Genomic DNA, 15,835 nt, shown 5'->3' with positions numbered 1-15,835 from the left:
CGGTTTCTAATATGAGGTACTCATCTGAGCTTCTTATAACTGGTTTTGAGAAGCCAACAATTTTGAAATGGGATGCCATTCCTCTGGCCCGGGGAATGGCGGTGTATATTAAGACCGAGTACCATGCTTCTCTTAAGTCCTGCTATGAATGTGGATGTCATGAGACTCAGGTCATAAAAGTTTGTGTCAGGCATAACAACTACCGGTATTTGTGTTTGATCTACCGGAATCCTTACATGGATGATTCTGTCTTAGACTGTCTTCTTACCACTATGGCCAAGATACAAGATGATGTAAAGGCCTCTTTTGTTTTTGTTAGTGATTTCAATGCTCACCATATGGAGTGGTTAAATTATTTCTCCTACTGATTGCCATGGCTTGAGAGCTTTGGACTTTGCCTCTGAATCAGGCTGTGACCAAATCGTAAGTGAAGCTACTCACAGGTCCGGTAATTGCTTAGGCCTAGTATTGCCATTCTCCCCTGCCATTATAGAAAGTAAGGTTGGTTTTCCAGTTAGGACATCTGATCATGCCGTGATTTCCATAGAAGAGAAGACTAAGCAGTCTGTCCCTGATGTACAAGCAGACTGGAATGGCATTTCCAGTGACCTTTTGGGTTTAAGTTGGTCACAATTGTTTAAGTGTTGAACCTGCAGTTCCTTTGAATGAGAATCTAGTCAACATAATTGACAGGCATATCCCTTCTCGTGGACTAAGGTATCGAGTGAAAGACAAATTCTATCTCAGCAACATAAATGGTGGGCTACCCTTTGGTGGGCTACTCTTTGGTGTAGACACAACAGCTCCTCCTTTACTTAACTTGATGGCTTTGTCACTCACTGTTCAAAGGAAAGGGCAACCCTTTAGGCTGATGTGTGACAGAAAGCAGAGTACTGAGAGATTTGATCTTCCTCATTCCTGTTTTCCTGAGGCTGAAGTAACTAGTTTAGATTTTCGATCTTGTGAAATGAAAGCTCTCTTGATGCTTATGACGTTGTAGACCCAAATGATATTTTTTCTTTGTTTTTTATAGACTGCAGATTTCTTAACTCCAAATCTACCTTATTTTGCACAAGTTAGCAAGAAAAGGAACAATTTTCATAACTCCCATATCATCTAAAGTTTTTAAACGTCTAAAAAGATTTGTGGAAGGTAATCATCTGTTCCTCAATTTGGCTTTCGTAAAGCCCTAGGAGCATGTGATGCCCTTCTTATAAGCTAAAACGCAGTACAAATATCCCTTGATTGTGGTCAGGATGTTTGTATGATTGGCCTTGACTTTAGTGCTGCCTTTGACCCTGTTAATCATGAGGCCTTTGTTTTCAAACACAATCAGTTAGGAGTGGGTGGGTCTTTTCTTGGCCGTGAAGCACCCGAGAATAGAAGGTACTTAGGGAGAGACCTGAAGGGGTGTTCTTGTTAACAGGTTCTCCTTTCTCAAACACCCTTGGAGATTTGTCACTACCTCCTCAGACACAGACAGCAGGGTTGCCGGGTGGTTGGATATTTGAGACAACTGCACCAAGTGAAGGTGCATTCTCCTGAATGATACTTCTCTAATGAGGTGAGGTGTCCCAGGAGCTTTTGCCAAGAGTGGGCAGGAAGCAATTTTCCTCCCAAGAAGGTTTCTGTCACTTTCCTGAATGTTGCTACCCTGTCTTCAGATGGAAATGCTCTGGCCTGGGCCGAGTCAATATCCATGCCTAGATATCTGATGGACTGTTGGGGGACGAGACTGGACTTTTCTAGATTTAGCTGAATCACCAATTTCTTGCAGAAGTTGAGGAAAAGATAACTGTGTTCTATAAGCAGGGTTTAAGACACTACTAGGAGAAGCCAGTAGTCCAGAATATTTAAAAAAAAGTCAAGCCCATGGCATGAGCCCTGGATGAGACAAGGGGAAAGATCCTGGCTTAAACTTGAGGTGCTGTTGACATGCTGAAGCACAGCACCTTGAGGCAGGATAGATGGGGACCAGAACGTACACATCCTTTAGGTCTATGGTCAGAAGGAAGTAGATTTTCCTGATGGCCTGAAGAACAGTGTCTAGAGTCTCCTTTTTAAACCTTGTTTAAAAACAAACAGGTTTAAATGCAATATTCTATGATGGGTCTCCAACCTCCTGTAAGCTTTTCTACTAAGAATAAAGCGGTGAGGAAGCATGGAAAGTTGTCAAGACTTCCTCTACAGATCCTTTGGCCAACATCTGGACACCACCTTTAGTAAGAGGAGGTCCTTTACCGAGCCTTTCAAATAGAATGGTCGGGCTGTCAGAGTCAGAGCCAGAAAGTTAAAGTCTGTGAATGGGACTCGATACCCTGAACGCAGTACAGTAGTTCCATGGTCCAGGGATCGAGCCTGAAGCGCTACTACCTGTGTCAATAGCTTTGTAGGCATCCCCCTACTGGTGGTAAGTTGAGGGATATACCCTCTCTCGCAGGAGCTTCTGCGGTCATGACCTATACGGTTAGAGGAATGTCCTCTAAGGCAAAGGTGGGCTGAGGGTCTTAACTCCTAGGCTGAAGAAAGTATGTAAGAGGAATAACTCGTTTTTGCTGGTAGACCTGCTTAAAAAGGCAAGTTCCTTTGGGGTAGTTGAGGGGCAGGCAGCCTTGGTGCCACAGCTCTCCTCACAAGAGGAGCCTGACCAACTTTCTCTGCTTTTCTAAGGCAGCAGCCACATCTGATGAAGGATAAAGAGAGGAGGAGTCCACCAGGTTGGAGTTCCTCAACCAGAGAGCAACCCTAGGAGTAAACTGTTTAGCACATCTAACTAAGATGGTGTCGTGTCTTTTTAAGATGCAGTTGTCCCAAAGGAAGACTATCTGAAGTAAAAACTCCAGAGCCTTAGCTCTAGATCTCAAGAGGTCCTCAAATTGTTTCAGGAGCTGTCAGCCCACAGATTTTCTGTTACCGTGAAATGTGATACTGGCCCCGACCAGAGGTCCAGCCAGGAACATAGCTGCTACCTCCATATTCTGCATCTCGAGACCCAGGAAATGGAGGGGAGGTTAGGTAATTTTTAGCTAGGTAGACTGGGTACCAGGTTAGCAACGTCAGCATTAACAGGGAGTAGTCTCAGATGGGCCCCAGGCTGGACATACGGTACCCTCTGGTGTGAAAGAGTTAAGGGAGGCAACTTAGAAGAGCTGCTTGCTTTAAGATGGCCAGCCGGCTAATGCCGTATTTGAAGGACAGGACTTTGACATTAATGCCACTTAATAAGGCGACTTAGAACATCTCCAAACTGCCAGGGAGATTTATCCTGAAAATGAGTGTTTTTTAAATTCTATCTCCTCCCTTGATAATAAATATCAAGACCTGGGATTACTACCCTATTTAGACCTGATGTAGACCTCCAAACAAATGTTTTTTTGCTAAAAGTAATTTTTTTGCTAGATATGAATTTTTTTCAAAATATAGTAAAAAAATAAACCATATAAATCAGGGAAAAAAATTAAGAAAAAAAATATGAAAATGAGAAAAAAGGGCTTCATTTTAATGCTTTAAAATGTCTTTCGAAGCTATGTACCAAATTTCAATGCTATATCTTTAAAACTAAGGGAGAAGATAAAATTAGGTCAATAAGTATAGCTGTGAGATATGGGCATTCAAAGTTTTCCTTTGTATTTTTACAAAGACAATATTAATAAATCATGATTATTATGAATGTTTTTTTTGGGGGGATATTAATAAACCCAACCAATATCATTTATCCTAATTTAATCATAAATGAAGATTTCTTTGCTTAACATCTTGATTTTTTAGGCTCCTCTCTCTCTCTCTCTCTCTCTCTCTCTCTCTCTCTCTCTCTCTCTCTCTCCAACTTCTGAACTCTTGTAAGAGCTAATTTTCTTCTTCCTTATATTTGCGAGATGTTGATATTGTCATTTCCTCTTTAGCATGATGAAATTCTTACCGAAACCAAGAAAAAACAGGTGTAAAAATGTCAGAGCTCAAACTCAAACGTGTACTCTCCCTGCGGTTTGTGCTTGAATTGAAGGCCGAAGGGTGCAATACTTTGTCTTGTGACTTGTGGAATCTATACAGATGCAATTACTCGCCGTTTTTAATATCAAATTGTTATAATTATCAAAATTTACAATAACAGAAGATATACTGGAATTTTTTTGTAGGGATCAATGTTTTTAGCTTATTTAGTTACTTTTACTAATTACCCTGTAACTAAGAAAGTAATGCAAGAGGAATTTTGACATTGTATTCCGTATACGCATTCTCCATTGCCATACGAAGCTCAGTGATTCTTATCAAAATTGTGTGTTTTTCGCCCTATACCCCCATATATTGGCATACTGGCCGGGCCCCTTAAGTGATTTCTCTCAGCCTGAGACTTGAGTGTGAATAAGTCTAACGTGTCTCGAGTCTGATTAGAGAGTGCCATGTCAAATCTATGTTTCCGGCTTTGAGATCAAGGGTATAATGCACACCGCCTATTAGCAATTTGCACACAAGGAGGGTCATCTAGGACATCCAAACGATGGATTAGGCTTAAAATATTGATAAAATGCAATGCTTCTGAACCAGACATTGGAACATCAAGGGGGGTATATCAACTGAGCTGGCGCTTGCGCGTGCAGCGAGGTTTACCGGAGAGTCCTTAATTGTGATAATATCTTGATCATGAAAAGGTTCCACTTAAGGATAACTGGTGGTTCTACTTTGTTAGGCAAGTTAGAAGATTTGATGTTTCTTCAAAATGTCCTTTCTATATCTAACAACATTCAGTAAATGGAGAGGAGGCAGAAAAAGAATGGGAGGAGTCATGCTTACTCCTAGCATACAAGGTTCTACTAACAGCAGTTTGCAAAGGAATAACAGAGTTCTCTTCCCATACGCGACCTGTGAGAAGAAGGATTTCTCTGAGGCCACTTAGGGAACCTCTGACAGGGACTGTCTCTATGGTGTCTAATTACTATCATGTCATCTGTTGGAGATAGAGGTGTCGCTCGAAGTAAAAGGGAAACAATTCTGGAACTTTTAGAGCCTGAAAATGAGATTCCCCTGAAAAATAATACTTTTGTTTCGAAGAACGTTTAGCCTAAATTCGAAGTATTATGAACCCTAGGTATGTCACTATTGTGAATGTTGAGGTAAAGCAACAGGTTTGTCATTCATATATCCAATGGTTGTTGGGTTATGAGAACAAAGTTGTTGGGGATTATAAGCTGAAGCTACCCGATACTGAACTGAACCCGACTATGAAACATGAACACAAGGGGGTTCCATTCGTATATGAGCTTGGGTTGTGGCAGCACGATCAGAAGGTTCTTTACCTTGTGAAATGGTATCATATGCCATCAAGCAGAGGAATCTCATTATGCGTCGAAATGGTGGCACGTACAGACTTGTCTGCATGACAACATGTCCGGGCTGAGTCACATATGGTCAAAACGTGAGGAATTTGTGAATGTTTTTTAGTTACTATCAACTTCCAAGCAAACTTTGAAAGGAGAAGACGCAATACGTTTAGAGCAACTGGGTTTGGCCAAAGTTGTGGTTGTGGATACAGCCAAAGTGGTACGACCAACCTTAATAGATTGTAATGGGGAGTTCTGGTATATTTCCAAAGAACTTGTAAGAGGAGAGCAGTGCTGAGGACCCCTAGGGATATGAGGCAAGCCTGGCTTGTGTACCAGTGGGAGGACATAATGGATCCTCCAACAGGGCTGCCAAATGGCAGTCACGACTTTAGGGTTCCACATACAGGAACGGGCAGAGGCTTTCGATGCCTTGATAGGAGATATCTCCAAAAGCAAAAAGTCATCCCAATTAAAATCAGCCACTCAAAACACTATTGGGAGGCAAGAGACGGATCCAGCTCGGGAGCACAGTGGCCATAGCTAAGGTATCTGTTAAAAACATAGACTCGGAATCACCAGGCACATAATCAATATTAAGTAATAAGGATCATGATCATTATTAATTAAATTATCATTGTGACCGTTGCCCTTTGTAACTCGAGGCCTTCTCTAAAGACACAAAGAAGCAAGATGAGGGATATTTTTAGATTCAGAAAAGAGCTCAAGCTTCTTACAATTACTGGATGAAGACGAGGAAAGGAGAACTATCTCTCTTAGCTCGTGTTTTGTGTCGAGAACAAAATCTCTCCAACAGGGAGGACGGCCATGTTATGTATTATTGTAATGTACTATATTATTTCAAGTGTTGCAGGTATTGCGCAACATTGCATCATATTGCATGAATAAGACATGTTATGCTTTGTACATAAGAGTAATGATTTGTTTTGGTATTAGGATTCAAACATTTGTTGATTACCTCAAAGATAGGATGTGATTCTTTATGATTTTGTACTGGAGTAGGATTTAAGTCTTTTCAGAGCGATGCTCTTTTGTTTAGCAATGTTTTGGTTTTGTCAGATATTGTAAGACGCTCCACACAGACTTGGGAGTCAGCTGTCAGAGTACAATGTAGTCATTTATACATTAAATGTATATTTTAAGAATACCAACGTCTTATTACCCATCAAGCCAAAACTGACGACTAGAGATGGGATCAGCTGAGAAATAATTACTAACAATTGTTCATCTATGTTCCAGGTAATTATTATGGTTAATATAACTTCCTACCAAAGTACCATATCCCACAGGCCACTCCCTACAATACTTACATGGAGATTCCACAGAACATCATTTGCCATGGAATGAGGGGGTCAGAGAGGATGCGGATCGACATTAACCCGACTCGAGAAGGTGCCACAAGGGGCCGGGGCAAGATTGCACGACACTAAAAGCACCAGCAATTGTTAAGCACAAGCGTTGCACAGATAATGATAATCACACAGTGACAATGATAACGAAAAGGCTAAGCACTAAAAGGGAAATCCAGTGTGGATTAGGTAAGTTGTGATCGTACAGATGAGGGACGACCTTTTATCGTAACACCAACACGGATAGAAGTGAAGCCCATTGGCAACCACACATAGCACTGCCCAGCAGTGTGGTTGCTAGGTAACCAATCAAGATGCAACTAAACCCTTTTTCTTCTATTGTCTGGTCGTAGAATACAGAAATTGGAGTAACCTATTTAAATGACTCGGAAGTTTGTATCCACGTAGGAATACAAAAATTGTTTTGTGAGTCACATCTCTGTCCCAAGTTTGTGAGACAAAAAAAAAAAAAAAAAAAAAAAAAAAAAAAAAAAAAAAAGACAAGACCTAATCATAAGCAAAGTACATAAGAGGAAAATGAGAGATGAAAATAATGAGGTCATGGAACAACAGAGCCAGTATTTTGAAAATATTCTAGATGGAAAATAAACATAAAGCTGGATATTTTCAGAGTGAAGGTTAAAATAGTCCCCAAGGTAATGACAAATGAAAAGATCCTGGGCCATCTACGATGATGTGATTTAATATAAGACAGCAAGTTCTCAGGTTAAGAACATTCTGACATGAAGCTTTTTGTGCAATAAATGAAATCTTTTTAAAACTTCTTTGAGAAGAAGTATTATTTCATGAAGAAATAGTACTAGGATTGTTTGATACTGTACATCTGAAAAAGTCTTAAAAAAAAGTGCAAGACATATACTGTAGTTTCAAAAAATAAGAAAATAGAATTTCAAAGATTTAAATGGATTGGATATGTAATTTGAAGAGACGAGGAACAATTGGTCAAAGCAGCAATGGATACACAGGTTGCAAACCTGCAGGGAGACTAACATTAATCATGGAAAAAAGAGAGATAGATGAAGACCTAGACCTGATATTAGTAACAGGTGAAGGTTGAATAGAAAATTTATCATGATAATGATTAAGGGAGGAACAAAAGCCTGAGGATAATGATGATCTCTGGAAGGAGAGTAACTCCAGTGTTTTCGGCCAACTCACACAATTGGGAAGACTAGGAGAAGAGGAGCAAGAATTGTGGGAATAACATTCCGATACTGTGACTGCACTGCAATACAGAGTAAGGCTTAATTAACACAATGTAAATTAATGAAATTGAGAAAGAGTTAGATGGATGAAGTCAGCAAATAGATTAAAAACACAAATTGAAGAATAAAGACAAAGTTGTGTGAAAAAAAAAGGTGTCAACCAATATATAACATACAGCAGCTGGCAGAAACTATTCAAGGATGGCACACAAAAATAAGCAGGTCAAGTATGGTAGTGTGACATCAAGGATAGTTTGTAGAGAAGTGACAAAAGGATTGCATAAAGATAAAAATACACACTGAAGGAAGATAAAGTTATGAGCATTTGACAAGAGTGTACAGAGACAAATAAATAAATGGGCATTATGGAGCAAGATGATACCATAAAGGTTCTTAATGTTTGCGATATGGCTTCACAATAAAACTAAGTCAGGTAGTAAAAGGTGTGAGAGAAGAGCTTCAAATAAAAATTTGTGTTGGTTAAGGACAAACGCTAAGACAAAGAAAGATCTTCAGCACCAAGGTGTTATGAGATAGAGGGAGAGGGGAATTTCACAGTTACGTTGTGAAGTAAATTTTAGAGATTGCATACCAACATGGAAGAAAGGTAGCAGGATTTGAGATATAGTAGAAAATTATTAAGACCTTTTTGTAATGTTGACAGTGCACTGCACTGTCACTCCAAGAGGCCCTTTAAATCTTTTAGAAGGAATGCTACTAAACAATTCAGGAAAGGGGATGATAGAAGCTACATCATGCAAATGATCTTGTATCAATAGCAAAATTGGAAAGAATACAGAATGCTAAAAGGTGGAAAAGCAGAGAAAAAAGAATATAGGAAATATATCTAAGCAAAGCTTATTGTCACTGTAAAAAAGAGAGAGGCAGATGTGGGATGCATGAGATTTGAGATGTCAGCAATGAAGATAAAAAAAAAAGTTTCAGAACAGTGCATTGATAGATGGGTAGGCCTTAGACATGGTAGACGTTGTCTTGTTTTAGAGGCATGCTGAATTCTGAAGCAGAGTTGAAAGAGCAGTTAAGAGAATATCAGCAGCAGCATAAGTGAAATGGAGAGAAAAGACATGACTAGTAAAAAATGCCCCATTAGAAGAAAGCAGATTGGCAATGGGTGTGGTAGAAACATAAACTAAGATGGGAAAATGAAGACGATTAAAAAGGGCATTATCACTAAAAAGAAAATGATTAAGGTGAAGTGGGGAGATTTTTTACAGATGATAAGAATGCAAGTTCTTAAACAAATTATAGATAAAAATAATAGCAACTTCTGTTAACCAAAAGACCCACAGGGTGCCTGGAAATCTACTGATCTGAATTAACATAATTTTGTTGGAGGTTTAAGTAAAGAAGACAAAAAATCAGATGGCCTTCAAACACTAAACAAGAAGAAAACAAGAGGACTGTGGGAGTAAAAGTCAAGTGGCTAAGTGGCACAGACAGAAATATGAAAATATCCAGTTAAGAGAATATCATGGAAATTGAAAAATAAAAGTTGTAAAAAAGGATTAGCAAATAAAATTGCTAATAAATATAGCAGATGAAGCTTCATAACGCTGAATCCCCTACTGCCACTACCTCTGCGGTCATCCAAGGCGCCGGAGGTAGCATCAGGGCCTACCGGAACTGCGTCACAATCGCTCGCCATTCATTCCTATTTCTAGCCCGCTCTCTTGCCTCTCTCACATCTATCCTCCTATCACCCAGAGCTTCCTTCACTCCATCCATCCACCCAAACCTTGGCCTTCCTCTTGTACTTCTCCCATCAACTCTTGCATTCATCACCTTCTTTAGCAGACAGCCATTTTCCATTCTCTCAACATGGCCAAACCACCTCAACACATTCATATCCACTCTAGCTGCTAACTCATTTCTTACACCCGAACCAGCCATACTCCTTAGACACTTCATCTCAAACACATTCAATTTCTGTTTCTCAGTCACTTTCATTACCCACAACTCCGATCCATATATCACAGTTGTTACAATCACTTTCTCACACAGAACTCTCTTTACATTCATGCCCAACCATCTATTTTTTACTACTCCCTTAACTGGCCCCAACACTTTGCGTCCTTCATTCACTCTCTGACGTACGTCTACTTCCACTCCACCATTTGCTGCAACAACAGACCCCAAGTACTTAAACTGATCCACCTCCTTAAGTAACTCTCCATTCAACATGACATTCAACCTCGCACCACCTTCCCTTCTCGTACATCTCATAATCTTACTCTTACCCACATCAGCTCTCAACTTCCTTCTCTCACACACCCTTCCAAATTCTGTCACTAATCGGCCAAGCTTCTCTTCCGTGTCTGCAACCAGTACAGTATCATCCGCAAACAACATCTGATTTACCTCCCATTCATGGTCATTCTCGTCTACCAGTTTTAATCCTCGTCCAAGCACCCAAGCATTTACCTCTCTCACCACTCCATCAACATACAAGTTAAACAACCACGGCGACATCACACATCCCTGTCTCACCCACACTCTCACTGGTAACCAATCGCTCTATTCATTTCCTATCCTAACACATGCTTTACTACCTTTGTAGAAACGTTTCACTGCTTGCAACAACCTTCCACCAACTCCATATAACCTCATCACATTCCACATTGCTTCCCTATCAACTCTAATCATACGCTTTCTCCAGATCCATAAACGCAACATACACCACCTTACCTTTTGCTAAATATTTCTCGCATATCTGCCTAACTGTAAAAATCTGATTCATACAACCCCTACCTCTTCTAAAACCACCCTGTACTTCTAAGATTGCATTCTCTGTTTTATCCTTAATTCTATTAATCAGTACTCTACCATACACTTTTCCAACTACTGTACACTCAACAAACTAATACCCCTTGAATTACAACACTCATGCAGATCTCCCTTACCCTTATATAGTGGTACAATATACGCACAAACCCAATCTACTGGTACCATTGACAACACAAAACATATTAAACAATCTCACCAACCATTCAAGTACAGTACAGTCACATCCCCTTCCTTCAACATCTCAGCTCTCACACCAAATATACCAGATGCTTTTCCTACTCTCGTTTCATCTAGTGCTCTCCTCACTGGCATTGTATTAAGACAAATATCTTGATGGGCTTTACAAAGGCTGAGGATACCATTAACTAGACTAATAAGAAATCTAGAGTGAAGACAGCCGTAGGGGTATCAGAAGAATTTGAAACCAAATGGAATGAAAGCTAAAGACATAGTCAGGACAGTGGCCATATAGTTGAACTATTTAACAAATGCTACAGATGGTTTCATTTACCTGAAGCACTCTTTCAAATCTAAAAGGGCAAGAGAATCTTAAAGAACAAAATGTTTTACAAAAATGAATGGGAAAGAGAGGAAAGTGGAGAAAATTCTTTGATATATGGACAGATCTTCAAGGAAGTAGAGTATTGCAGTCACATTTGGGACATGCTGGACAGAGAGGATGAAGCTGAGAGGGTAGGAAAGAGTAGTTGTACCATGGATGAAAGGGAGTAAGATTTCTTGGCTATAGGCAAATAAATAATCCCCATCAGAGGAGAGAGTAAAGCCTTACAATAGGCACATAAGGTTTTCACTACTCTACACAGCAGAAACATGGAGGCACTGACAAGTAAAATGGAGGTGATTGAAGAAATGTACATTATCATCAGTAGTTCAGCTAAAACCTTAATTGGAAAAGCAGGATGCTATAAATCCAGGGGTCCAACAGGGAATATAGTCCACAGTGGAATTGTTTTGAATGTTCAAGAATGGAATGGAGAAGATTATGATTTTGAACCATAAGATGACTATAAAAGCAGAACAAGACGACATGCAATCATGTACTAAATGATGTCACTCACAACAGGTAAAGCCGTGACTTGCAAAACATTTCAAAGTTTAAAAAAATATTCAAGTTAACATTGCATATATATTCAGTTAGTCCTATTGGAAAGTACCAACACAAGCATCTCTATCAGACAGAATAGGGAGGCAAAGATTTTCCAAGGAGCACTCATATGTCAATTGCCGGTCTGGAAAAGGGGATACCGGTGTATCTCTCGTTCAAAATTTGTTTCAGCTATTGTTTGGCAGTCTTGTTTTCTTGTTGAAGAAGAATGTCTGCATCCGGAATCTGGAAGTCGTCACTTAGTATCGGATTCAATCTGGAACATTCACATCACTATATTAGGATATAAATTATTTTCAAAGAACCTCAAATAAAAACTAAAATTTACAAGAATGTCAAGAGATATTTATCACAAGTACAATTCCAACAATTATTTTATAGATTCTCATACATTTACAGAACTATCATTATCATTACAAATCAATCTTTCAACCGATTGTTTCTACCATCCCATAGCCCTGACTAAAAGGATCCTTGCAATGTTCAAGAAAGTGGTCAGGTAATTAGGAAGTAACCCAAAAAAAGTGGAAAATACTACAAAGCAGTGCAGCTCGTGGGCAATGTAACGGTGCAAAAGTTATGCGGTATCTCACAGCACACTCCTTTTTTCTTTCTCACCTTTCTAACTAGATGCCTAGTAAGCTAACGTGCTTGTCAGTTATTCTGCTTCAGGGTTTCCCTCCAATGCTGTCTTCAATTAGTCCAACTCTTGCAAAGAAGTATCCTTTCTTCTCAGAGATGTATCTAAATTTACCTTTCATCTCATTCTTGGCCTACCAAGAGGTCTCATTACCTCTGGTTTCTTTTCAAGATATCTTCTGGGGTATCTAACATATATTCTTTTCACATTTGCAATTGGTAGTCCAGCTGAGCAAACCTGAAAGAATTACAAATCAATACAGTAAGTCTTGCATAGAAATGCACCTTGAAACAAAACTATGAAATGCTGCTTTTTTCCTTGAAAACAAAACAGTTTGAGACATGAATAAACAATGTATATAAATAAAAAGATTACAAATTTCAGTGCCTTGCTCAACACTACCTCTACCTCTTTGTACCCTACATTTTCTAACAATTCCTTTCTCCCCTTCCAGTTCTTCCTCCATTTCTTCTTGTTTTGACTTTTATCATACATTTGAGCATTTTCTAACTCAAATGGCTGACTTTTTAACAACAGTAAAAGTGATTGAGAAAAATGGTAATGGAAATGTTACAAACTAGATAGTTTACAAGAAAAAAATACAAAGGTATATTCAATCTCAAGGGCTCAAGTTCCCCTAAACATCCGGCACCCTCATTGCCATTACCATTAAAATAATTTAGCATTACCACAGACTCCTATTCATAACAGGGGATTAAATTTAACATAAAAAAACGATAAGGAAATTAAAAGAACCAACAATGAAGTAACCTTAAGAAAGAATAAGTGTTGCACCTATTAACATAAAATGAGAGAGTGAGAGAGAGAGAGAGAGAGAGAGAGAGAGAGAGAGAGAGAGAGAGAGAGAGAGAGAGAGAGAGAGAGAGAGTTCAAATCTTTAATACCTTTAGTTGGTTATTTCCAGCAGTTAAGTCCATTTGCTTTCAGTCAGTATATCCCCACTTCCAGTTGATGCTCTGCCTTGCAGTCTGATTTACCTACAATGAAATTTTTTTTTTCAATATATAGTCTTTCATAATTTTTTTCAAAATATATCTGGAAATACTTTTATCTTTGTAATTTGATTCAAGAAAAACTTTAATTTCTATGTTAAAATAAAAATTCTAAAGTAATTTGTATTTTTCCTAGCTATAAAAACCCGAGTCCTTTAAGTAGGGAGAGTGTTTTCAGCGCAATGGTGGGCGAACATTAAATCGTTTATCAAGCAGCTATGCAACAGGTGGGAGCGAGGGTGAGGATCCCCACCCCTTACCTGTCTCCAGCAACCTCCTATCTGTTTATCGCTGGGATGAATAGATGGATAGGGTCTGGCCTATCCAAGAAGATTCTCAATTGGTCAAGGGAAGGATTCCTTTTTGCCAAGGGGGATGGCAGTCATGAATAATAAACACTACCTGGCATATGATCGCCAAAAGGTTTGGTATATATTCCACCATTCTCCCACTCATCCAGGGAGGTTGGAGGAGAACTTCTCTAGGTTCTAAGGAATGGAACTCAGAAGTGTAGTTTACCAGCATCAAGTCAGATCCAGCAAGTAACGCTTCAACCACTTCATCCATAACTAACATCAGGCCCAAGAGAATGGCGAAGAGCCAGTTACTGTATTCTACCACCATTCCAGACTTTCATCTATACGTTACCACAGACAAGATGCTTACCATGCTACACCAGTACTTTAGCAGCCACCACAAGACCATGTGCAAAAGCATCAAAGGGCTTGTGGGTACTCCTGTAGACCAAACGCTGTTAAAATTATCTGGCGCATACACATTCCAACCTCCACCCTCTGCTTGGCTGCAAGATTCCCCTTGAAGACAATGGTTGGGTCTAGCCCGTGACTTCGTGAGTTCCGGTCCTAGCTGGAACCTTGACCCTTTCAGCAATCAAAGCATATGCATTATGGATCGACTCCCGATATCAGAAAAGGGATTTTGACGAAGGAAAAATCTATTTCTTGGGAGAGACCTGTAACGGCCGGTGAAAAAGTCCTTCTTTACACTTTTTCTGATATAAATCTTCCAAATATACCAGAGAAAGATAAAAGCATGGAATGCAGAGGTTACTACCCTCGCGCGAGCACCTCGCGAGTGTCGTGTATACATCAGGGGCATGTGAAAACCACTATTCACAAGCTGTCTTCCATTTAGATAACTCCTTCATCAAAGGGAAGGGCCGTAACAAAGACCCCAGAAACCACACTTGGATCACGCCACCGTCACCCACACAAGCGCCCTCTAGGTCATCCTTCTGCAAGAACATATGGCTTGGCAAGGAAAGGGTGGGTCCGTACAAAAATAACCGGGAAGGGTTTCACCGGACGTCACAGGTCTCTACCCAGAAATAGATTTTTCCTTCGTCAAAATCTCTTTTCTGGGTCGACCTGTGACGGCCGGTGAAAATGTACAAGAGAATGCCTTCCAAGCCCAATAAAGTAATAACATAATGAGGAGAATACAATCACCATGTACGACAATAATATAATATAATAATGTAAGTAAACGTCCAATTACCAACTAGCCAAATGACACGGAACGTAAGGCTAAATAACTATGACGACAAGGAATCAACTGAGCGTCGAAACGCAAAAGGCATCAAACCTTACATGTCTAAGCTTATCTAAACATTAAAGGAATGGTAACTACAATAACAGTTAAACCATAGGAATTAAACATGGCAAATATCATAGGGCTAACGAACTACCCAGGAGAGTGGTGACGTAGTGTGAGTGGCGGGAGGAGGGAGAAGAGAAGAGATGGAAGAAAGGAAGCAGAAGAGATTAATGGGGAGAGATTAGTCTCCCCGCTGCCATCGTCGGGTATTTAAGGGCCTGTAAGATCTTTAGATAGTGGCGTTTGATAACCATAGGGGATTTCCAACCCGTATATTTTTTAAAATCATCAAAGTCCCTGTTCTGGAAGTAATTGATGTTGGTATCTACTGACCGTATATCATGAGCATGGGGAAATGATTCCGGATTAGTTTGTTTAATGAAGTAGAGGATTTGTTGCCTGATACCGTGAATGGAAATAGTACCTCCTTGTTCCCTGATAACCAAGGGGCCAGACGAGCGGGTGGCAGTTCTAGCTAAAAAGGCCTTGAGAGTAGTGACTGGACACAGAGAAAGGATCCTGGGGAAGAAGAATAATCTTCCGAGGGGAGCACCTATTTTGCGGATCCTCATTTTTAGCTAGGAAAGCTTTGTCTGGAGAAAGGAGTACTTCGGCTGAAGGGAGGAAATCTATGTTTTCCGGGTTTCGTGAGAGAGCTGCTAGTTCTGATATTCCATCACCTGAGGCCAAAGCCGTTAGAAATAAAGTCTTCCTAAGAAG

At 39.8% G+C, this 15,835-nt stretch overlaps 1 long non-coding RNA gene across 1 annotated transcript; it reads right to left on the bottom strand.

The window, feature by feature from the left end:
* Positions 1-7,187: 7,187 nt before the first annotated feature.
* LOC137617806 (uncharacterized) lies at positions 7,188-13,485 on the bottom strand. The gene is made up of 3 exons (XR_011039666.1): positions 13,391-13,485; positions 12,464-12,722; positions 7,188-12,101 (listed from the first exon to the last, which is right to left on the bottom strand). It is a non-coding gene; the product is annotated as an uncharacterized lncRNA (long non-coding RNA).
* Positions 13,486-15,835: the final 2,350 nt, after the last annotated feature.

The sequence above is a fragment of the Palaemon carinicauda genome, chromosome 24 (assembly GCF_036898095.1).
Source record: "Palaemon carinicauda isolate YSFRI2023 chromosome 24, ASM3689809v2, whole genome shotgun sequence".
Taxonomy (NCBI): domain Eukaryota; kingdom Metazoa; phylum Arthropoda; class Malacostraca; order Decapoda; family Palaemonidae; genus Palaemon; species Palaemon carinicauda.
The sequence above is the reverse complement of the archived record's forward strand: the minus strand, read 5'-3'. Positions and strand labels throughout refer to the sequence as shown.